General features: G+C 37.1%; 1 long non-coding RNA gene and 1 pseudogene across 1 annotated transcript in view; one reads left to right on the top strand and one right to left on the bottom strand.

The window, feature by feature from the left end:
* Positions 1–929: 929 nt before the first annotated feature.
* The window catches only part of LOC131895790 (uncharacterized), a 28,306-nt gene continuing 4,961 nt past the window's right edge, over positions 930–24,274 (bottom strand). The window contains exon 2 of the long non-coding RNA XR_009375271.1: positions 930–1,183. This is a non-coding gene — a long non-coding RNA (uncharacterized LOC131895790). The remainder of the gene's footprint in view (positions 1,184–24,274) is intronic.
* On the top strand, positions 14,197–16,065 carry LOC131895789 (ATP-binding cassette sub-family F member 2-like; annotated as a pseudogene).

Genomic DNA, 24,274 nt, shown 5'->3' with positions numbered 1-24,274 from the left:
TTATAACAACCAAAACCATAGGAATAGGGCTTTTGAAGCTCTGGGGAACTCACATTCACCATAACATGTTTCATGCCAAATATGATTGGCATACAGCATTTGATAGTTGTGGTAGTTAATCTTGACTATCAACTTGAAAAGTTTCAAAACCAATATGGAATCAAGACTCTAGCTATGTCTGTGAATATTTTTCCTGGTTAGGTTAATTATGGTTGGGAGACTCACCCAAATGTGTATTACATCATTTCTTGGTCTGGGGGCCTGGACTAAGATGAAAGTGAGATGAGCAACAGCATTCATCTCTTTCTGCTTGCTACCTGCTGACTCAGTGTGACCAGCTACCTCAAGCTCCTTCCACATTTACCTCTAAGCCATGATGGAATACACCCTGTGAGTATGTTTGTGTCTCTTATCCAAATTTTTATTTTGCATTCAAATTCCTGTGATCACCTTATCTTTATACCAAATTCCACCTTATGTTTTGGAGCAACTAAAATCTTACAATTTATATTCTCATTATTTCTACTAATGTAACTCAAGACAACCACTTAACATCTAAATTTTGTATTTTGTTGGCATCTGAAGTGCAGTGAGTTTTTTTACTAACTTGATCAACCTCCCTAACTCTAATATTACTTTTAAAACAGATGTATGTAATCATCCCATTACCATAACTCAAACTTCTGTGTTCTAAGGTGCTGTCTTTGATTATGTTAGCAGAGACAACATAAATATAAACAATGAGCATTTAGTGATTCAAAAAGGTGAGATGGAATTTGTTTCAAGAAAATAATGGACAGAAGAATTTGAATTCAAAAGAATTATTTGAATATGAACTCATAAAAATTCTGTGATAGTCTTGAAAGAAACATGAGACTACATAGTCTCAAAATCATTCTGAAGATCAAATCCAAGTCTAATTATAGAAGTTACTAATTATATTCAAGTTTAATGTGCAATGGTTACGACTTCCCCATGTTAAATTTATGACAATGATTTGGAAGGAGTGCAGGGTGAAGGTTTGGGGCAAGGCGGATGAAGTTAAGAACCTTAACAGGTGCCATGCATCTTTGTCAGTTACTGGAGTCTTCTCCCTTTTAGGATAAGCAATCTTGCTCCCTTGATGATCTGCAGGGCTCCTCAGGTGACTGCTGTGCACGTGTTCTGTTACTTTCCTCAGATTCTGAAAGCATGGGGGACAGACACATAATACCTCATAGATGGAAAGAGAATGCACATCAAAATGACAGAAAGTGTGCCGATTGTTATTTTTAGAAAGAGGAAAACATGAAAAGTTGATCTTAAATGTGTTAAGTTGGAATAAAAGGGATGAGGTACTACTGGAACAGGTTACTACTACTGAGAGAGTATTGAATGGATTAATAGGAGGAGGCAACAGCTCTTTTAGGGATGGTTTACATATTCCTGTACAAAGTGTCCTATTGACAAGGAAACTGAGGTGATAAGCAATCTTCCCTGCAAGCTCTAAATATATACAAATATTAAATGTTATCACAAATTTATTAGGTAAGAGCTTCCCAGTCACCTACATGTTTTCTGAAAATTTCAGATATACTGAGGAGAAAAGTGCAGGTATTTTGGAATGGTTGCTAAAATTCTGAGTCCAGAAGGATGTAACACTATATAATTGAGATGCTTTAGAATCAGCATGAGAATATACCACTGGATGAGTCTATGAGGATGATTCCAGAAAAGTTTAACTGAAGAAGGAATACTGGGCCTAAATGTGGGAAGTATCATCATCTGGACAGGGGTCCAGGACTCAAAGAAACAAAAAACAGGTTGAGTTCTGACATTCATCTTTGACTCTTTTTCCTGACTTTGGTAATAATGTGAGCAGCCACTACATGCTCCTGTTAGCATGCCTTGTCTGCCATGCTGAACTATACTCTGCAACAGTGAGCCAAAGTAAACCATTCCTTCCTCAAGCTTGTCTTCTCAGGCTCTTTCACTGCAATGATAAAAGTAAGTGCACTCCTCCAGGAAAAGAATGTGCATAACCGAAGCCCAGTTTTGTGGGAAAAGGTAAGGGAACTGAATGGAAGACAAATGATAGGATGTGTTCAAATCATGTTGAGTAATTACTTGGTAGGCTTGTTCTAAGGATGCCACTCAGCCTACTTCTTTAACCTCCTCAACCTTTCCTAACAGGTGTCTTAGAAGTCTTAAAGGATGCCCTTTGCATTCCTGCTCATACGTCCATAATTGTGACAGGATGCATCATGTTTCTCTGCTTTCTACCTCTCTTCCCTATTGCTTCTGCTAACATGCTACAATATTTCACTATTTTACCCTAAACAGAGGCCAGTTCATGGAATCACATTAAATTTCATATTTTGAACATCTGGAATAGGCACTTAGATAACTTTTTTCTATAGTCTCCTTCAAGTATTTAATTGTAGTAATTATAAAGCTTATTAATAAATGGTTGTCATAGGAAGTATTTGTCTCATCTGCTTAATTGTCTGTGAATATAACAGGAGCCTAAAACTAAATTCTATGTTATATATAAAAATAATAAAGTTGTTCCTTGATTGAAGTAATCATATTAAACCTTACCTATAGCCTTTAAGCTTTGATTCACTGTAACTGTTATTATTTAGTGTTAGGGCACAAGATATAACATTTTTCATTATATTAATATCCTTAAAATCTTTTTGTGTAACATAAGATCATATTTGCTTGGCTTCATATTTCTATGGCAATGGTTATTTTCCTTTGCTTCACTCAGTAAGTACTGACTTGAAACAAGAAGCCCAAACAATTGACAAAAGCATATTAAGTTTTGGGATCTGAAGACAAGACCATGGTGATATTTGATTTATACTGTAAAAAATAATCCTGTCTTATTCCATTGCAATCAAGGACAGAAGCAGAAAGACAGGTTCATGCCAATCCCTGTATCCTACAAGAGATGGTGATAATCTTTGCCAAGTGTCCAGGTCCGTTAGTGCTGCTACAGCAAAGTAGCATAGTCTAGTCAGCCTACAGACAACAAAAGTTTGTGCTTCACAGTTCTCATTCCTGGAGAGCATCAGAAATAAAGCACTCATTGCATAGTCCATGATTTTTTTTCTGATTCACAGACAGCTACTCCACTTTGTGCCCTCACGCAGTGGAGGGCTCAAAGTGGTTCTCTCCTGAGTCTCTTTTATAAAGGACCAGACTTATTTATGGTAGACTCCATTTTTTCTTTTCTTTTAGTTTTACATTTAAAATTTTATTTTATGTGTGAGGAGAGCACTTGCCACAGTGTACAGGTAGAGTTCAAAAGGGAATTTTGCATGAATTTGTCCCTTCCTTTCATCATGTGGGTAAGCAGAGCTTCAACTTGGGTGGTCAGCCTTGGTGACATATGCTGTAACTTGTGAAGCCACATCACTGGCCAATGAGGTTCTACTCTTGTGAATAATAAGTCTTCCAAAGAGCCTCTTGATCTAACAATTTGGATAATCAAGCTTTATCATAGGATTTTGGGAAGACACAAGCATTCAGATGCTATCATCAATAGCAGATCATGGAAGGCTGTCATATTTGTTCAAATAATGAAGAAAAATTAGTGTAGAGGTGTGGGTTTGGTTTCATGCTGTGAAAGAACCATATTCTTATACAATACTCTTCAATTCAATAGCAGCTGTAGAAAGGACACCTAAAAATCAGTTGCCCTGGTCTGTATAGGAGATGATAGAGGCAGCCGTGTAACAGCAGGAAAGGACATAAAATGCAGGCAGGTATGGGGTAAAACAGCATTGAATGTTCAATATGTTTATCAATTCAATATATTTATCAAACTGTGCCATTTATTGATTGGTATTCATAGGGAACACTGGGTCATAACAAAATAAGATTTAAATTAAGAGAACAAACCAAAGACAGAAGACTTAAGTTAATAAGCCATGCTAATTGAAATAAATGCTTATGAGGTCTGAACAAGTAAACAGCAAAGAAGAGCAGGAAGATTCATTGTTTCTGCTTCACAATTTCCCTAAGGCAATTATTGCTTTCATTGAGTGAGGATTTAAAAAATGAAAGCAAGGCAGAGATCAATATTTTGTGGTTCTTTTTGCTAAATATATGTGTGAATAAGAAACATGATTAGTTACCAGAAGTAGAAAAGCTGAAAAAAAAAGCCAAGTAGCTAGACATATAGGTGTTGCATTTGTTCATATATTAATAAAAAATAAAGAGAGTAGTTCTAACATTGGTTTGGCTATTCAGTGACCTATGCATATGAGGCTCTTTTATTCTTGCTTATTAAACTATGCAGGCTTTTTCTCTGTGTTTATTTTTCTATTGTGGCAAGCAAACTGCTATATCTCCAGGCTCATTTGCAAATTATTTGAATGAACAACAAGGAAAATAATAATATTTAGTTATTATTTCTGGTTCAAAAAATCCATAAGAATGGTCATACAATATTTCATATCTCATTCATAAAAACTATGTCATAGTGTTTACTTTAATGCAAAACATGGAATTTTAAAACTTAGGTTTATGTAATGTACTCTGGAAAAGAGAAGGATGAAAAGCATCATCCATCTGTTAGACAAGGCAGGACAGGACACGTCCTACAGTGTCTCTGCTCCACATCTAGTCTGGGATTATGTCTTTGTGACACCAGTTGATGAGGCAGGAGGATGTCTGGGGCCTCTTTTCATGTGTATAACAGTTCCTTAGCAAATCATTGCAGTGTAGTTCTGATAGTAACTGTACAAGTCCTGTAAGCAAGGAAGTAGTAGTCACATGCATATCTTCAGAATGAAGCTGAAGACACAAAACCATTTCAGATATAATCTATTGGACAGAATAAGCTCAATCCAAGTTTCATATAACCTCCAAAAGAAGTAATCTACTTTCAGTGATTCAAAAAGATCCCTCCCTCCCTCTCTCCCTCCCTCCCTCCCTCCCCCCCTCCCTCCCTCCCTTGTCCCCTCCTCTCTCTCTTCCCTCATTCCTTCTCTTCTTTCTGTCCATCTTTCTTTTTTTCTATCCAAGACAGGGATCCTGGAACTCACTCTGTAGACCACACTGGCCCTGAACTGAGAGTTTCACCTGTTTCTGCCTCCTGAGTGCTGGGATTAAAGGTGTTCTCCCCAACCTCTTGGCTTACTCCAGTTTCTTACCCACAATTGTAAAGCAACAATAAAGTATATTCTACTCTAGGTGAAAACACAAACTTCTGAACATTTAGCTAAGTAAAGCTGCATTAGAAAGACATGGTTATTTGAGTGGTTTACCATCACCATTCCGCTACACAAACTAACTTGGGTAGGGATAATGAAAGTGCTGATTCTATGAAGACTGTGATTAATGTACCTTCCAGCACACACAGAACAATCACTAGCTGAACCTGGCCATGTCACTCCAAAATTTCCATAGCCAGGCGAACCTTGTGTTGACAAAAGAAGCATGTTCACTGAGACGTCACATCAGCTCCCTCTTCAAAATGTCATGGGACAAAAACTTCAAAAAAAAAAAATAGAACAAGAAACGTCAACTCATGCAACTGAAGTTTTCAACTGGGGCATCCTATCAAAAATATTATGAATCAGTTTTCAAAATAACCTCCTTAGCTTTGCAAATCTGTTTGCCTCAATTCCTCCTTTTGGTGAAAATTAAAATCTCTTAAATCTTCAGAATTTTAAGTTGGTAAACTTCTGAATTTGTTGCAACTCTTTGGGTGAAAAATCCTTTTGTCCTCTTGGGAGTTAATCCTTATTATTATTATTATTATTATTATTATTATTATTATTATTATTACTATTATCATCATCATCATCATTACTCCCTCTATCTTTCAACTAATAATTTTTCTGTCAGCTATATAGAGATTTCTATACCTGAGGATGTGTATTTTAAATTATAAAATATCTTGCTTTTACTTCTAAAGATATTTCCTTTAATGTTTTGAAAATTACATATTTTATTTCTCTTTGTGTGTGTGTGTTTGTAGAATTATAGGCACACTTAACATCTTGACCATGTGGATGTCAGAGGAAAAATAGCAAAAGTTTACATCACCTTAGCATGTCTCAGTTATTGAACTCATGTATGGTGACAGGTTTTTACTCAGTAAGTTATCTTACTAGCCCATGAAGGCTTTTCTTATTAAATATAGGACTATTGTCATATTTTGTCATATGCTTTACTTATAGAGAAAAATCTTAATTATATTTACTCTCATGTCCAATAATTACAATCCACAAGAACTTGTTGGGTATGATTCTACTTTCTTTTGTGTCTACTGGTACTTACATATCATCTCTTCTTCCCTTAGATTCTGTTTTTCAACCATGAGTTTCACACTTTTCTTCTTAATTAATTAATTAATTAATTAATTTTGCAATACAATTCAGTTTTACATATCAGCCACGGATTCCCTTGTTCTCCCCCCTCCCGCCCCCCTCACCTTCCCCCCATCCCACCCCCATTCCCACCTCCTCCAGGGAAAAGCCTTCCCCGAGAACTGAGATCAACCTGGTAGACTCAGTCCAGGTAGGTCCAGTCCCCTCCTCCCAGGCTGAGCCAAGCGATCCTGCATAGGCCCCAGGTTTCAAACAGCCAACTCATGCAATGAGCACAGGACCCGGTCCCACTGCCTGGATGACTCCCAAACAGATCAAGCCAATCAAATGTCTCACCCATTCAGAGGGCCTGATCCAGTTGGTGACCCCTCAGCCATTGGTTCATAGTTCATGTGTTTCCATCCGTTTGGCTATTTGTCCCTGTGCTTTATCCAACCTTGGTCTCAACAATTCTCACTCATATAAACCCTCCTCATACTTGCTAATTGGACTCCCAGAGATCCACCGGGGGCCTAGCCATAGATCTCTGCGTCCAGATCCCTCAGTAGTTGGATGAGGTTTCTAGCACGACAATTAGGGTGTTTGGCCATCCCATCACCAGAGTAGGTCAGTTTGGGCTGTCTCTCGACCATTGCCAGCAGTCTGTTGTGGGGGTATCTTTGTGGATTTCTGTGGGCCAGTCTAGTACTTTGCTTCTTCTTATTCTCATGTGGTCTTCATTTACCATGGTCTCCTATTCCTTGTTCTCCTTCTCTGTTGTTGATCCAGCTGAGATCTGCCGCTCCCCCAAGCTCTCTTTCCCTCAACCCTCACCCTTCACTACCCCCACTCATGTCCAAGCTGTTCATGTAGATCTCATTCCATTTCTCTGTCAATGGGCGATCCCCGTGTCTTTCTTGGGGTCCTGTTTTCCAGGTAGCCTCCCTGGTGATGTGAGTAAACAAAATGTGGTACATATACACAATGGAATACTACTCAGCAGAGAAAAACAATGACCTCATGAGGTTTGCAGACAAATGGATGGATCTAGAAAAAATCATCCTGAGTGAGCTAAGCCAGACTCAGAAAGACAAACATGGTATGTACTCACTCATAGGAGGATACTAGATGTGGAACAAGGATGATTGGACTGCTACTCACATCACCAGGGAGGCTACTTTTCTTCTTTTTTTTTCACTCACTCATTTTGTTATTTAGTCTCCTGTACAATGCATCCTGACCACAATTTCCCCTCTCTCCACTCCCCCCAGCTCCCCCTCCACATCATCTCTCCCATAGATCCCCTCTCCATTGTTTCCCTTCAGAAAAGAGCAGGCCCCCAAAAGACAACCTTTTCTTGAAATTGAGAGAATTATTTTAATTAAAGTGAGGGATCCCTTCCAGGAAAGAATTTATAATTGATTATCTCCCCCCAGGGGCCTTTACTCACTATGAAGTCAAAATTATTTTAAATTAGTGAACTGAGTTTTTGACATTTACTTAATAGGATTAATTCATTAAACACATGAGGAATTAGATGGCTTTTGGTTGGAGTTTTCTAATTGTATTTGATATGACTATTCATGTCGCTTCTTCATTAATATTGCTGTTAATGACTGTAATTATCATTCTATCCACCATTATGTTTTGATACACACAATGCTTATACAACCACTTGAGTGAAGGCAGTCTTCTTGGTTCTCTATTGCTCTTTGTTCTGGGACTAAGAAGGACTCTACTATCAATGTTTTACCTAGGATATGTCTAAGCTTTGTTTCCTCACTTCAGAGCCTTCAGCACTATAAACTAAACCACAAAATTATACTGTGTGGCAAACAGCCTCTAGAAAACTACACTTTTATGTTCCACCTTTTCATCTTCCTATTCTAACCCTTTGTCTCTGTCAGAATATTCTTAATTTTCTTGTTGGATCTGAAGGTTACAAGCAACTTCACAAGCATAGCTTATACTTTTTAGAGGCAGGTTAGACTGAGATACATATATACATATCATAGATTTATCAAAAGAAAGAAAAGTCCTTACACTACAGAGATTTATGCAAATCATATTCAAATTATTTGGTTTGACACTATGATTTCTACCTACTAATTTATTGAAATGTCATCAAATGAGTTTCTGAGTTTATTGACTGTTTACTCACATTAGCTACAATTGTATTCTATTCATAAAATTTTACTTTTCAGACTAAGAAACTAGTTCCATCTATGTAGCTTTAATCAGAAAATTGAAATGGGCTTCACTCCTCAAAAGACCCTAGATCAATAAGATGTAGACCTATAAATACAATGCTATTTACTTGAAAACAGACTTCCTGGAAAGTGTTTCATGATTGTAGATACTCAGCTCAATTCTGACTACATAGTTTTTGGTTTTTTAAGACAGTTTTTATTATTTTTAATTATGTAAACAGGTGTCTGTATACATGAACTCATGTGTCCAAGGAGTTTAGAGATGTTAGATTCACTGGAGTTAGAGGTCCAAGTGTTTATGAGCTACCTGACATGCATTCTGGGAATGAAATTTGGTTCTCCTGCAAGAGCAGTATGTGCTCTTAACCACAGTCACCACTTCATCCCCCCAAACATAGTTTCCTAAATATTTATTTCAAAATTCACAATTTGACTAAAATGTTCTTACTACAGTATCAACAAATTTAATGTCATTCGATTACAGTCTTGACAATGACATAGACATTTCTATTTTTATTTTTTTATTGGATATCCACTTATTTATATTGGCATGCATTCATTGTAGCTTGCAGTTGGATATGTAAAAATAATCTCTGTCAATTTACCTCATGTATTCATTATATTCATCCTCCAAACTCTTCCCTTTATTCTTTGTAACAATTTTCCTTCCACTCCCATCTCTCTTTTTATAATATTTCATCTTTAATTAAATTACTTTTTCAATTATTTTACATCCTGTCCACAGTTTTCCCTCCCTCCTCTCCTCATGTTCACTCCCCACACCTCCTATCTAGCTCCTGCCCCCTGCCCCCCACACACACACTTCTTCTTCTCTGTTCAGAAAGGGACAGGCCTCCCATGGGAGCCAACAAAGCATGACAAGTCAAGTTGAGGCAAGCCCCCCCCCGCCCCCATAAAGGCTGGGCTAGGCAACCAAGCATGCAGAAGAGATTCCCAAAAGCCAGCTCAAGTGCCAGGGACAGGTCCTGCTCACACTGCTGTGAGTCCTTCAAACAGACCAAGCTACACAACTGTCACACACACGAAGAGGACCTAGGTTGGTCCCACCCAGGCTTCCTAGCTGCATTCCAGTGTCCATGAGCTCCCACCACCTCAGGTCAGCTGTCTCTGTGGGTTGCCTTGTCATGACCTTGAACCCTGTCTTGTACAATTTCTCCTCCCTTTCTTCAGGAGGACTCCCAGAGTTTGTCCCAGTGCTTGGCTATGGATCTCTGCATCTGTTTCCATCAGTTCCTGGACAAAGGCTCTCTGATGACAACTAAGGTAGTCACCAATTTGATTACAGAGATGGCTAGTTCAGGCACCCTCTCCACTATTGTTAGGAGTCTTAGCTGGGGTCATTATTTTGGGTTCCTGGGAGTTTCCCTGGCACCAGGATTCTCCCTAACTCTGAAATGCTCCACACATCAAGAAATCTCTTTCCACTCCAACCTGCCCCTCACACACAAGAGGCCCATGTGAGAACAAATATTTGATATTTTATCCTCTGTGTCTGTTTTATATTTTGTAATATGAAGATATCATTTTCCAAAGGCTTACATTTTTTTTTTGGTTGAGATAAAACACTAATTTGTGTATGCACAATATTTCATTTCTCCATTTGTCTAATGACTAAAGCCTAAGATGTTTCTGTAATTTTGTCATTGTGAATAATGTGGCAATAAACATGGATGGCCAAGTAGCTGTGTGTAATGCTGAATAGAGGCTTTTGAACGTAGAGCCAGGAACAGTAGCTGAGTTATACAGAAGCTCATTTTCAATATTCTGAGGAACTTTATACTAATTTCCTTATCATCTGCACTACTTTGCATTCCTACCATCAACATATAAGTATTCCACTTTCCCTAGAGCCTTGCTAGCCTTTGTTATTATTATTATTTTTAATGATTTTCATTCTGAGTAGCATGAAATTAAGCCTCAATGCAGTTCAAATTTACATTTCCTTGATGGCTAAGGATGCTAAACATTTTATCATACATATACAAGTAGGTCATTTGTACATCCTATTTTGGAAGGGTTATTTAATTTGGCCATTATTGATTAGGCTAAGCTTTTCTTATGTATTTGTTTTGAAACATCTTTATATTTTCTTAACTTTTTGTTGTATGTTATGTATAACTACCAAAAATTTATCAGATTCTTAAGACCTATCTTAAGAACTATCTCTTAATAAATGTTTCTATTGTTGTGCAAAATACTTTAACTTCATGTAATTAAATTTGTAGGTACTTAGATACATTTCCTAGAGGTGTTCTCTCTCTCTCTCTTTCTCTCTCTCTCTCTCTCTCTCTCTCTCTCTCTCTCTCTCTCTCTTTTGTTTTTTTTTTCAGTATGTTCTTGTTCATGCAACATTTGTGGGTTTTTTCTTGAACTTGGCCATTCCACTATGACGAAATTAAATCACAAAGTACTTTTAATATATATTTCCCTCATTGCTAAGAATGCTGAACACTTGTAAAAATATTTTTTAGGCATTTTTGCTTCTTCTTTTGAGAACTGTGTTTCACTCCATAGCTCAATTTCAATTGGATAACTTGGGTTTTTTGTTCATTATCTTGATTATTTGATTTTGAAAATTTTGTGTATTCTGAATACAAAAATATAGCAATTCTCATTAAAGTATAATAATAAGGATTCTCTTCTGCTCTGTGGACTTTTTCTCCAGGCAATTGAATATTTCTTTGCTTTATAGAATTTTTTTTAATGAAATCCCATTTGTCCACTGTTAGCCGTATTTCTAAGCAACTGATGACATATTCAGAAAATCCTTTTCTATGCTTATGTCTTAGGGGCCTATGTTTTCTTCTAGCCTTTTCAGTGTTTCTGATTTCACACAGAGGTCTTTTATCCATTTTTCTACATCCACACCCATAATGTTCTCTGAGGCCTAGTATGTAGGTGCTGCACTATTTGAGGCTGGGTACCACACAATCACTTATTATCTCCATTTTGATGAGTTGTGAATCTCTGTAATATTCCTCATCCATTGCAAAACATACATTCTTTTTAACTAGGGTAGGCACTATATTATATGTTGTTATAAGTATTTAAGAACTTCTGTAGGTCATTTGTATGTCATATTTTGAAAGCCGTTCATTTAATTAACCCATTATTGATTGAACTTTTTTATATTTATAAATCTAGCTAAAGGTAGTAGACTAGATTTATAATATCAAGCATACATTCCTTCATATTGTTTAAGACTTAAGTCCAAATGCACAGCTGTTGATCTTCCCCAAAATGAAAATGCCATTATTAGGTCATTTGAGATATTGTGAATTGCCAGCTGTTATTGTGATCCATAGGCTTTACAGCTAGGTAGGACTATTGTTTGCGTCTCTCTTTTTGCAGCTTACATAACACCATCAAATACCACAAAAGCTAGTACTCCAGGACGAAGCTTCCAGGACAATTCTAACTCACTTTGCTAACTTCTGTGTCTGAAGCATATAATATCTCCCTCAATAGAATCTTACTTTCAACTTTTAGGAGACAACCAAAGGTAATGACAATAGCCTATATCATTTTGAGAGTCATTTTGACACCTCTGATCAACAAATTGAAGGGGTTTCCTATGCCTGTCAATGGCACTTTTGTGGATAATCTATGACTCTAGGGGGAGCATCGTATCACTGTTTATTAAAACTATATGTATAACGTGTTTACACATATGTATATATCATATATGTAATTTAAAATAAGCTTATAAAATGTTTATCTCTGGAAGCCATTTTATCAAAAGTAATTTAGAGATCCAGTGCAAGCCCAACCGATATCCCCATGGTATTCTTCATATAAACAGAGGAAAAAAAAATCCCCAAATTCATGAATGCATAAAATGTCTCAATAGCCAAACTTATCATGTAGAATTTCTGAATAAGACTCCATTTGATCAGGAATTAAGGACAATAGTTGACAACTGGGACTTAAAAAAGCTAATATGCTACTGTAAATCAAAGACAACTGAGTGACAAGAAAATTAAATAGTAGAATAGAATCTTTACCAGCTATACATTGCATAGAGGATAAATATCCAAAATATACAAGGAAATCTAGAAACCAAGCATTAAGAAAAAAGAAGCATCCAATTTTAAAAATTACAAATTTGAATAAATTTCTAAAAAAGACATAAACAATGGGTAAGAAATAGTTTTAAAAGTGTTTAATATTTTTAACAATAAGAAAAATACTTAAACTATTTTGAGATTTGATCTTACCCAGTCAGAATGGCTAACATCAAGAAACCAACCAATGGCAATGTGCATGATGAAACGGGGACTCTCATACGTTGTTGGTAGAACTGCAAGGTGATCCAGCCTCTAGGGAAATCAGTGCTGAGACTTCTCAAAAATCTAAAAGTTGATCAGACCATATGACCCAGCTATACCACTCCTTGTCATATACCCAAAGGAATTAACAGCCTGGTACAGAGATACTTACTCAGCCATAGTCATTGCTGCTTTATTCGCAATAGCTAGGAAATGGAAACAACCTATGTGCCTTTCAACGGATAAAGAAAATGTGGTACACATACACACCCAATAGAATTCTGTTCAACTATTAAGGAAAAATGAGTCCTTAAATTTTGCATATATATAATGGCTGGAACTCAAAAATATGAATGTGATAACCTAGAACAGAATCTCAAATGCTGTAGATCTCTCTTACTTGTGGACTCTAGTTCTAAATCTTTGTATTTGAGTATATAGCCTGAGGTATATAGTATATAGCATATAGCACATGGTATACAGTATATAGAGCCTGGGAAAATATAGATAATCTGGGAAGGAAGGGAAGAAGCTGTTTTATAGAGAAGTAAACTAGTAAGCAGGTGCTATCAAGGGGTAAAAGTGAAAGATGGGAGGAGAAAGGGAACAAAACACAGACAGAGAGGATAGGAAAAGACACAATATTTTCATGGTGTCTCATAGATGACATTTGTGCTTTTGCTTTCTTCTTGTTTTTGCTTTTTGTCTCCTCTTTTCATTGCTTTTTTAAAAAAAAAACTTTCTTTTTATTTATTCTTTATGTCTTTCACATCATGCCTCCCAATCCCACCCATCTCCCTCCACCCCAAAATAAAACAAAACAAAATTTAAGAGAAAAAGGAAAAAAAAAGGAAGAAAGGGAAAATCTCCTATGGAAGCTGCAGTGTGATACAGTGAGTCATGAAATAAACCCCTTTATCCATACATTATTTTATATGCAGGTGTTCATACAAAGCATCATTGGTCTGCTTCGAGGCCCCTGTGGAGTGCTGCAGACTTCAGTCTTTAGAGACATTATTGAAAAGAGTGTGTAGATTGCAGTCACTCTGATATTCTTTTTCTTGTTTGTGTTCTTAGTTATAGTTGTTTTTCATTATATTATAGCTTCATTTTTTTTCTACAGTCTTTGGCTGTGCTTATTCCTTTATTCAATTCAAATTATTGCTCCCAGGTTTCTTTTCAGCAATTTTTGTTGTTGTTGGATACCATTTCTTAGGCTGTTTGGATCATGGGAAGTTTCTCTCCTTCAAGTATGGCACACAATTTTGCAGTGTATGAATGGCACTATGTTTACTTAAGACTTGAGATATATCGGCAGCTCTGTTGCGACAGAGGCGGAGCGGCGAGGCCCCACTCCTGAAAGAGCAGTAACTACCCCCGTGGCTCATCACCATGCCCTCCCACCTGGACAAGAAGAAGGCAGCCAAAAAGAAGGAAGCGGCCAGAGCTCGGCAGCAGCCCAGAAAGGGACATGAGGAAAACGGAGACGCCGTCACAGAACCTCAGGTGGCAGAGGAGAAAAATGAGGAGGCCAATGGCAGAGAGACCCCAGAAGTGGATTTGCTGACCAAGGAGCTAGAGGACTTTGAGATGAAGAAAGCTGCTGCTCACGCTGTCACCGGCGTCCTGGCCTCTCACCCCAACAGTGCTGACGTCCACACCACCAACCTCTCGCTCACCTTTCCTGGTCAAGAGCTGCTCAGTGACACCAAACGGGAACTGAACTCAGGCCGTCCTTATGGCCGCATGGGCTTAAATGGAATCGGAAAGTCCATGCTGCTCTCTGCTATTGGGAAACGTGAAGTGCCCATCCCTGAGCACATAGACATCTACCATCTGACTCGCGAGATGCCTCCTAGCGAAAAAACACCCTTGCAGTGTGTGATGGAGGTGGACAGGTAGTGGGCCATGCTGGAGAGGGAGGCTGAGCGGTTAGCTCATGGGGATGTGGAGTGTGAGAAGCTAATGGAACTCTATGAGCGGCTGGAAGAGCTGGACGCCGACAAAACAGAGATGAGGGCCTCAAGATCTTGCATGGATGGGGTTTCACACCTGCCATTCAGCACAAGAAGCTGAAAGACTTCAGTGGTAGCTGGCGGATAAGAGTTGCTCTTGCCAGAGCCCTCTTTATTCAGCCCTTCATGCTGCTTCTGGATGAGCCTTCCAACCACCTGGACCTGGATGCTTGTGTGTGGCTGGGAGAGGAACTTAAGTCTTTCAAGCGCATCCTGGTCCTTGTGTCCCATTCCCACAGACTTTCTGAATGGGATCTGTACCAATATCATCCAAATGCGCAACAAGAAACTCAAGTATTACCTGGGTAATTATGTTCAGTATGTGAAGACACGGCTGGAGCTGGAGGAGAGCCAGATGAAGAGGTTTCACTGGGAGCAGGACCAGATTGCACACAGAAAGAACTACTTTGCCAGATTCGGCCATGGCAGTGCCAAGCTGGCCCGGTAGGCTCAAAGCAAAGAGAAAGCACTACAGAAAATGATGGCATCAGGACTGACAGAAAGGGTTGTGAGTGACAAGATGCCGTTGTTTTATTTTCCACCGTGTGGTAAAATCCCACCACCTATCATTATGGTGCAGAACGTGAACTTCAAGTATACAAAAGACGGGCCTTACATCTACAGTAATCTAGAATTTGGCATTGACCTTGACACAGATGTGGCTCTGGTGGGACCCAACGGTTCAGGGAAGTCCACTCTTTTGAAGTTCCTAACTGGAGAGCTTCCACCCACAGATGGAGTGACATGGAAGCATTCTCATGTCGAGTTACCGTCAGCACCTACAGGAGCAGCTGGACCTGAACCTTTCACCATTGGAGTATATGATGAAGTGCTACCCAGGATCAAGGAGAAGGAAGAGATGATGAAGATCATTGGGAGATATGGCCTCACTGAGAAACAGCAGGTGAGCCCAATCCGGAACCTGTCGGATGGGCAGAAGTGCCAAGTGTGTCTGGCCTGGCTGGCCTGGCAGAACTCTCACATGCTCTTTCTGGATGAGCCTACCAATCACCTGGACATAGAGACCACTGATGCACTGCCAGATGCCATCAATGAGTTTGAGGGTGGTATGATGCTAGTCAACCATGACTTCAGACTCATCCAGCAGGTTGCGCAGGAGATTTGGGTCTATGAGAAGCAGACCATCACTAAGTGGCCTGGAGACATCCTGGCTTACAAGGAGCACCTCAATTCCAAACTGGTAGATGAGGAGCCCCAGCTCACCAAGAGGACCCACAACGTGTGAGCCCTCAGGCAGGCTTGTGTCCGGAATGCCACCTGGAGCCTGCCAGCTGACACCTGACCAGCCATGCAGGACAGGACCCTGGGGCTGCACTCCCGCACTGCTGCATTCCAGCCCCCAGCTTCCCCCTCAGCCTGTCTTGGCTGCATCTTATCTCCAGCTGGACAGCACCTGTCCGCTTCCCATCTTCGGTCCATTGGGTCTATGTCTGGACTCAGCTGGCTGTTCCCTCCAGATCCTTGCTGGTTACCTTGCGCTGAGAGACACAGCCAGGGGTCCCTGGGTTAACCCAAGGGCCCAAGCCCTGGTCTGGCCCTGGAAGGATTCAAGAGCCTTGTTTTATGGTTTTTGGTGATGTTGGAGGAATACTACCAGCCCATCACCCCCATTCCTTATTGCTTCTGGTTTGGAGCCCTGGTCCAGGGCTGTAGTCCTGGTTGGCATTTTAATAATTATTTAACTGTAGATCTGTGTGTCATTTACAGAGTCCAATAAAGAGGAAGCCACAGTCAAAAAAAAAAAAAAAAAAAAAAAAAAGACGAGATATATCGCTCTGGGCTCCTCTAACTTACTGCGTTCATTGAGAAATCAAACATTATTCTGTTGAGCTTTTCTTTATATGTGACTTGTTTTATCTCTTGTAGTATTCAATATTTTTCTTCGTTCTGTATATTAAGTGTTTTGACTGATATGCCATGGTGTTTTTCTTTTTTGGTCTTGTCTAGTTGTGGCTTTGTGTTTATCTATTGGGTTCTTTGCTATATTCTGTATGTTGTAATTCAGCTACCCATCTTCACATCCTTATTTCTGTACTCTACTTGATTTACCCTATTGCTGAGATTTTCTCACTCCATTTTTATTTTATTTGGACTATTAGGCTTTTCATTTCTAAAATTTTATTGTATTTTCTTTATTTATTCAATTTTTTCTTATATTGTGAATCATCCTCCATGTCTTGTTAATTTGTGTTCTATTTTACATCATTTAGGAGTTTGTATCCTCTATGATTCCATTTGTCACATTTTTATTATTCTTTTGAATACTTAATCTGGGGTTTCAATGATTTCACTCCCATTAAAGACTTTTACTGTAGACTTAATAATTTTTGAACAAGTTGTTTTCATTGATTTTTATGTTTCTTGAGTTTCTCCATCGGATTTGAACATCTGTATTATGTCATTTGTTGGATCAATGCACTTGTTTGCAATGTCCAAGTGTGGTATTAAAAAATAAATAGTGTTCAAGCCTTAACTTTCAGCAGATTCAATACTCATTATTGGATATTAAGTCTAATAAATTAATACTGCTGTACTAGTTTTCCAGATTTTCAATAACTAGGTGCTACTGGATGGCCAGCTGAAATCTGTAGCACTATAATGTAATTTTCCTCTAACCATACATTCATCCCACATAGTCAAGGTATAGTGCTCCATAATTGCTCTATTTTTACAGTACAAGAAGCAAACTTAATCAATGCATATGCCAACAAAAAATACAATCATAGCTAGTTTTTCTTTAAATCCCTTAAATTTCTACAATTTTTGATGAGAAAGTAACTACTCTCTAATTATCACTAGATAATTCCTTGAAGTTTCAAGTATATGTATAATTCATCCTTAGCAGCAAATCCACAGATGTAGCTGGAGAGCTTCTCTCTGGGTCCCACCAACCCCGGCAGTCCGACAGCCCACTTATAAAATAAACACACAGACGCTTATATTATTTAAACTGTTTGGCCTAATGGCTCAGGCTTCTATCTATCTAGTTCTTACATCTTAAATTAATCCATTTTTATAAATCTATACCTTACCACATGGCTCGTGGCTTACCGGCATCTCCACATGCTGCTTGTCATGGTAGTGTCTCCCTCTGCCTTCCTGTTCTCTCAATTCTCCTGTTAGTCCTGCCTATACTTCCTGCCTGGCCACTGGCCAATCAGTGTTTTATTTATTGACCAATCAGAGCAACACATTTGACGTACAGATCATCCCACAGCACACAGATATTTTGATGGACTATAGAATTTATATTCTAACAGTAAAGAGATTAATATGGTTACTTGCTTAACAAATGTTTGCTTAGCTAAACTGACACATATTGAATTGAATCACATTCAGTTCATGGAGAATTTTTAAAAAGTAATGTTTACTAAGAATCAGGAATCCCCTGGGAATTTATGCAGTTAATAAGACAGTTTCTAGTATAGGCAATCTCTGCCTTTAAAACATGCTGCAAAATATTTATTATTTTCTTCTTTTACAAAGTAGAAGAGGAATGGTCACTTTTGTGGAGAGACTTTCTCAATGTATTTTATTTAACTGGCTAAGTAAACAGTGATAACCATATGAACGTTCTATTCCTATTTTTAATTCTAACATTTCCATAACAAGCAAATATATTTTAATGAAAAAAAGACTGGTATTCTTGGGGCATTACAATATTGGTGAAAAATAGGAAGTAGAAATGTATAGTTATAAAATCAGCTTTAGAACTGGACCAAAAATAACAATGCCTCTCATACTAGCCATAGAATGGACAGTACTAATTTTGTATTTATGATATGTATTTCCTATTATCAGGATGATATTTTTACCTATTACTATAAAAAATGAATTCCAGTACAATTTGGAGTGACATTTAGCCTTTCTTCTAATTAATTCAGCAATGGTTTGAAGTTTTCTTCTTGAGAGTTAGCCCTATTCTGGGCTTTCCTAAGGTCGTAATATATGGAAAAAGAATTTAGTTCCTTGTCTAAAATCTGGTGTATGTTTGTCAAGGCCGGTAATGGACTGGAGTCAAGGCCTATGGGAATTGACATCTTGTGTCCTGGGAACCCAACTCTTCCCTACTAAGGGGTTGTGGTTATCAGACCTATGTGTCCTCAGTCTGTGACACACCGGAGTATCCTATGTTCCCCTCTGTATCATGGCTTGATTAGCTTTCTGCTCACTTCATCCCATCGCATAATAGTTTTCTGCTGGTAGTGTCATAATTTATCCCCTAAAACTGTATGTAAGATGCTGTACATCTTAATCAACTTGCTTTGCAAATCCATCTGCTCATGCAAGACCTCCTGTTCCCAGAACCCTGTCTTTGTTTTCTCATCCCTGCTTCTCCTCTTTGACACCTCACTGTTTGGGACACTTATTCCTGTGGGTTTGGGTCTCCTTGTATCTTCATACATATATTTATTTTCTTTCCTCTTTATTGTGAAAGCTTGTGGTTTAAATACTTCCTATTTTTAAGCATCTGTTGCTATTTAATTAATTGTGACTAATACAAGCAATGTCAATGAATCTAATTATATACAAATTTTATTAAATACTGTAATATGATGGAACCAACTTTCTTAATAGTAATTATATAATTACAATTTCAGTGCAATAAAATTTTCCTCACAGTTCAGATGCTACAAGTAAATATTTGCAGAAGAACTTCATTAGAAATAATTTACTATTTTATTGTAGCAGCTAATTTTTAAAATTATTGATGTGGCTAAATGCTAATGAATACTTTGGGGCTGTAAATATGACTCAATGTTTAAGAGCACTGGCTGTCCTTAGAGAAGACCTGGGTTCAATTCCCAACACCCACATGGGAGCTCATATAGGTAACTACAGTTCCAGGGGATCCAAGGTGTTCTTCTGGCTTCTGTGGGTACCAGACCAGCACCGTATTCATAGATCTTCAGGCAAGATAAGCACTTATAAACATAAAAAGTTAAAACTAATTTAAAAAATGAATTATGGACACTTAGTATCTAATTATAGTATATTATATAGGTAGTGGTCTTTCTTTGATGTTAAAATTAAAGAATATCTAAATGAATAAGACACTTTACAAATATATTCAAGTTATAGTCAAAATTGTTTCTTAAAATGTAGTGTTAGAGAATATGATACCCAAGTCTTAATTATGAGCATATTCATATTACTTATATTTGGATATTAATTCTAAAGAGTTGCTCGGTGTAATTGTTCTAATTTTATGGGTGTACCATAACAAAGTGCTACTGATTAGTTAGCTAAAATAGTGTCTGTTACCTTTCAGTCCTGGAGGCTAAAAGTATAATAATTTTTCAGCATAGATGTGTTTTCTTGGAACCTCCTTCAAGTAAATGTGTCCCAAGCCTGGCTTTTATTTTCAATTTTTCTGGTGATCCTTGGAATTTCTTGTCTTGTAGAAACATCTCTTTAAGTAAAGTTTATAATTTTATACATGGCTTACATCATGTGTATAGTCTTGCCTCATTTTTCTTTAAGGATCCTAGTAAGATGGAATTAAGACTAGTTTTAAATAAAACTCACTTATATAATATACCTAACTCAAACATATTTCAAAACAAACTTCACCTTGCCAAGAGTTTGGATTTCGGCATATTTGTACCTCAAGCAAACAATGCAACATTATTAACAGTCCCCACTATGCATAACCTAAAATTAACTGACCACATGCTCCCTTTGACTAACATCCCACAGTCTCCACCCTGCAGTCCAAACATCTCCTACTCTGCTCACTGTCTTTGCATTTTTATCTCTCAAGATTTACTACTTACTAATCATAAGACATTGATAAATCAGTTTCTCAAAGTTGTTGCTCATATCTATTAATCTGAAATAATAATACCTCCATACTAAATCTGAAGAGATAATAAATTTAATTAATGTGAAACCCTCAGAAGGCAGTTGAACTGCAAATAGTTTTCCGTAATTCTCAGCAGTTATCATACTGACTTACTGGATGATGATCACAAGTATTCAGCAATATTCTTCAAAACTACTATTTAATACAGACAAAATGTCAGAAGAATATTTATTTTCAAATTCAGAGAAAGATGTGGTACACACATATTTCTCTTCACTCCCATAGTCTTTCCTCTTTTTGATTCTTCAAGTCATTATCTCAAAAATTCCACTCATTTGACTTTGCAAACAATTTCTTTTATTTTTTATTTTTTCTGATACATGGCTTCTCTCCGTGTCTGGCCTTACTTTGGTAATCTGAACTTGTACTGACTCACTATCAGTTGCTTCCTAAAAGTACCTGTTTGTTATTCTTGTCTTCATGAATGGCAATCCATAAAATAGTCCCTTTATTAGTGAGTAGAATATTTTTTTTTACTTTTAAATTTACTATATTCTAGATGCTAAGTTAGTAGATCATTTAAAAAGCAATGGAAACATCCATATTCTACCAAAGTAGAACTTAGTAAATTAGTATTCTCATGGATAATATTTACAGGGAGAAAGACAAATAAAATATTGAAACAGGAAGCTGTCAAATGCAGTCATTTTAAGTGCATTAAATGAATAGGTTACGTTTGATGATATGGAAAATATTTGATGTCAATAGCAGTTATGTGTATTATATTGACTATTGATGAATGTAAACACATGAGGCAGGAATTACAGGGCATCCCGACTTCTAAAGAAAGAAAATTAAACACATTCATGAAATTGCTTTGTAAGTAGCCCAGATATAGTTTTTATATATGAACTATTGCAGATTTCCAGAGAACTTTATATTATTGTCAAATAGACGTTCAGAAAAAAAGAAAGAAATAACAGAAAATATGAGAGGTGGGTCCATATTTCCTTTGGTTTAGAATTAAATACCAAATATGACAGGACGTGACTGTGGCTTGTTTTTAGGGGTCAGAGAATGAACAGATACACCTTAAGCTTTTCAAATTCACCTGGACATCTGAATATATTATAATAATAATGAAAAGAAGAATAGATACCAATCACATATAAAGCAGTGGCACTGGGAATAATAAATACATTTTGTAGCATATGCAGCCATGTATCTATTCTTTCCATAAAACCTATAACTTCTAAGTAATATATATGTATGCGATCAAAACTACACTTACAAAAACATACCCTATTCCAATAATTTATTTGCAACAGATTCCTAGATACGAACAATATTCCAAAATAATTTAAAGGTTTCTGAATGTACCCATGGTGTGTAATGTAGTGATGTCAAACCATCTTAATTTGATATGCCATATATTGAATGCAGATTAGACGTAACAATTTTGACTTCATATGTCATATTTTTAAATTATTTTTTTCATTTAAAAAAATGTACATATCTTTCTCCACTCTCCCCCTATCCTCACTACTAAAGCTCATGACAGAACACAGATGAGGAAGCAAAAATATGGTAAGAGACAAGTGATATCAAGGCATGGTTCAAAGTGCAAAGTTGGGAATGAAACATATATGGCTAGCTCACTCGTGAACTCACACTAGCTGTGGTAAACTGCACAGGACCTGCACAATTAATCCACCTAAGGCCAAGGCACAGATGAGGGGGTACAAATCCAGGATGGGCATGGTCCTCATTCCTTACTGAGGAGCTACTGGCAGTCAGCAGCTCCTGGGAAAGAGGGTGCTTTTCCCCTTGAGGATGTGACCACTGTAATATGTCTTCTGCCCAGTGGGCGGTTCCATATCCATAGTCATACAGGCAGCACTAATTGGACTTAATGTTTTGTCAAACAATGGAGAAGTCCAGCAAGTTGGGAGAGGCCATGCTGGAGGGTATTTGAGGGCAGTAGGAAGGGGAAAATGGAAGGTGAGTATGACCATGTTTCATTTTGTACATGTATGAGATTCTCAAGAATAAAGTAAAATTAATAATGAAAATACAAAAAGAAAAAAAAAAGAACAGAAAAAATGGGTTAATTTCCCTGTCTACTCTCTGTGATAAGGATTTTTTAATTGTATCTTACACTGTGTGCATGCTATACTCCAAAGCTGGGAACATACGGACATGAAAGAGATACTTTTTTCCTCAAAAGTAAACAGTTTTTAATTTATTATAACCAACAGTGCAATTGTTCCTTCTTAAATGCTAGATTATTGACCAAAAGTAAAGAAGAAGAAATAAGAGAATCAGCTAACATGAGAAAATAACTGAAATCTCCTTACACAAACTTCTCTTGCCTAGAAAATGGGAGAATGTTCTACAGCAGCACAGTGAACAGGCGTTCAATCCCAGCATCCAGGAGACTGGTGCACTTAGACTGTTCGTAAGAGCAAACACACAATATGCTGGCGTGGGTGAGAGAGGACTCACAAGGCCCTACACAACCTAAAGCTGTTGGTTGTTGATTACAGTAGGATACTGTTTCCTACCTTTATCTATTTTATTTATTTATTTATTTATTTATTTATTTATTTATTTATTTATTTATCTATCTATCTATCTATCTATCTATCTACTTACTTATTTATTTATTTATTTATTTATTTATTTATTTATTTATTTATATTTTGGTTTTTCGAGACAGGATTTCTTTGTGTATCTGTGCACCTTTCCTGGAACTCGCTTTGAAGACCAGGCTGGCCTCTAACTCACAGAGATCTGCCTGCCTCTGCCTCTGGAGTGCTGGGATTAAAGGTGTGCACCACCACTACCCGGCCATTTGCTTTAGTGGGTGGCCCTAGACCCATATATACACGAGCAGTATTTGGACTCAGAGAGTTTGAATGAAAAAATAATAAAAAGATGAGGATACAAAGTTGAGAAGGGTTATGGCAGGACTTGAAGAACTGCAGGTGAATTTCAGAATTAAAACAAATGAAAATAATAGGCAAAATTAAAACAGGGAATTTCAGGGGACTAACATGACCATAATGCATTGCATACATGTATGAAATTCTCTAAAAATTAGATAATTAAAACTAAATATAAAAAAGAAACAGAAATAGAGTTTCCCAATGTTAAATTCCAAATACTTCATAATTTTAAGTCTTCTGTTCTACGCTTATAATTTTCTTTTATAAGTATTATTTTAATTGAAAGCTCATAAGTATATTCAATTATGGAGTATTGTGATGTTTTAACATGTGTATAATTGTTATATGATAAATTGAGCTAAAGAAACCATTACTTATCATTTTTAGAGGGAAGATATTTAAAACGTCCTTTCTTAGTTATCACAATATTACGATGTAGTGCTGTTGACTACAGTCATTCTGCTGTGCCATTAATCTAAATTTTATTTGGGTTGTATGAAAAATACAAATATATTCTTAGCAAATAATCCAAATGTAACCAAATATAAATGACATTTTACCTATTATTTTCATTTGTTTTAATTCTGAAGTTTGAGGGATACTATGTCACTTCTTATACAGGGAGACTCTCAATTGCTCTCTAAAATAATTCTCCAAATTTATAAGTATAATTTCATGTC

Source organism: Peromyscus eremicus, chromosome 19 (assembly GCF_949786415.1).
Source record: "Peromyscus eremicus chromosome 19, PerEre_H2_v1, whole genome shotgun sequence".
Classification (NCBI taxonomy): domain Eukaryota; kingdom Metazoa; phylum Chordata; class Mammalia; order Rodentia; family Cricetidae; genus Peromyscus; species Peromyscus eremicus.
Note: the sequence above shows the minus strand (reverse complement) of the source record. Positions and strands in the feature narration are given on the sequence as shown.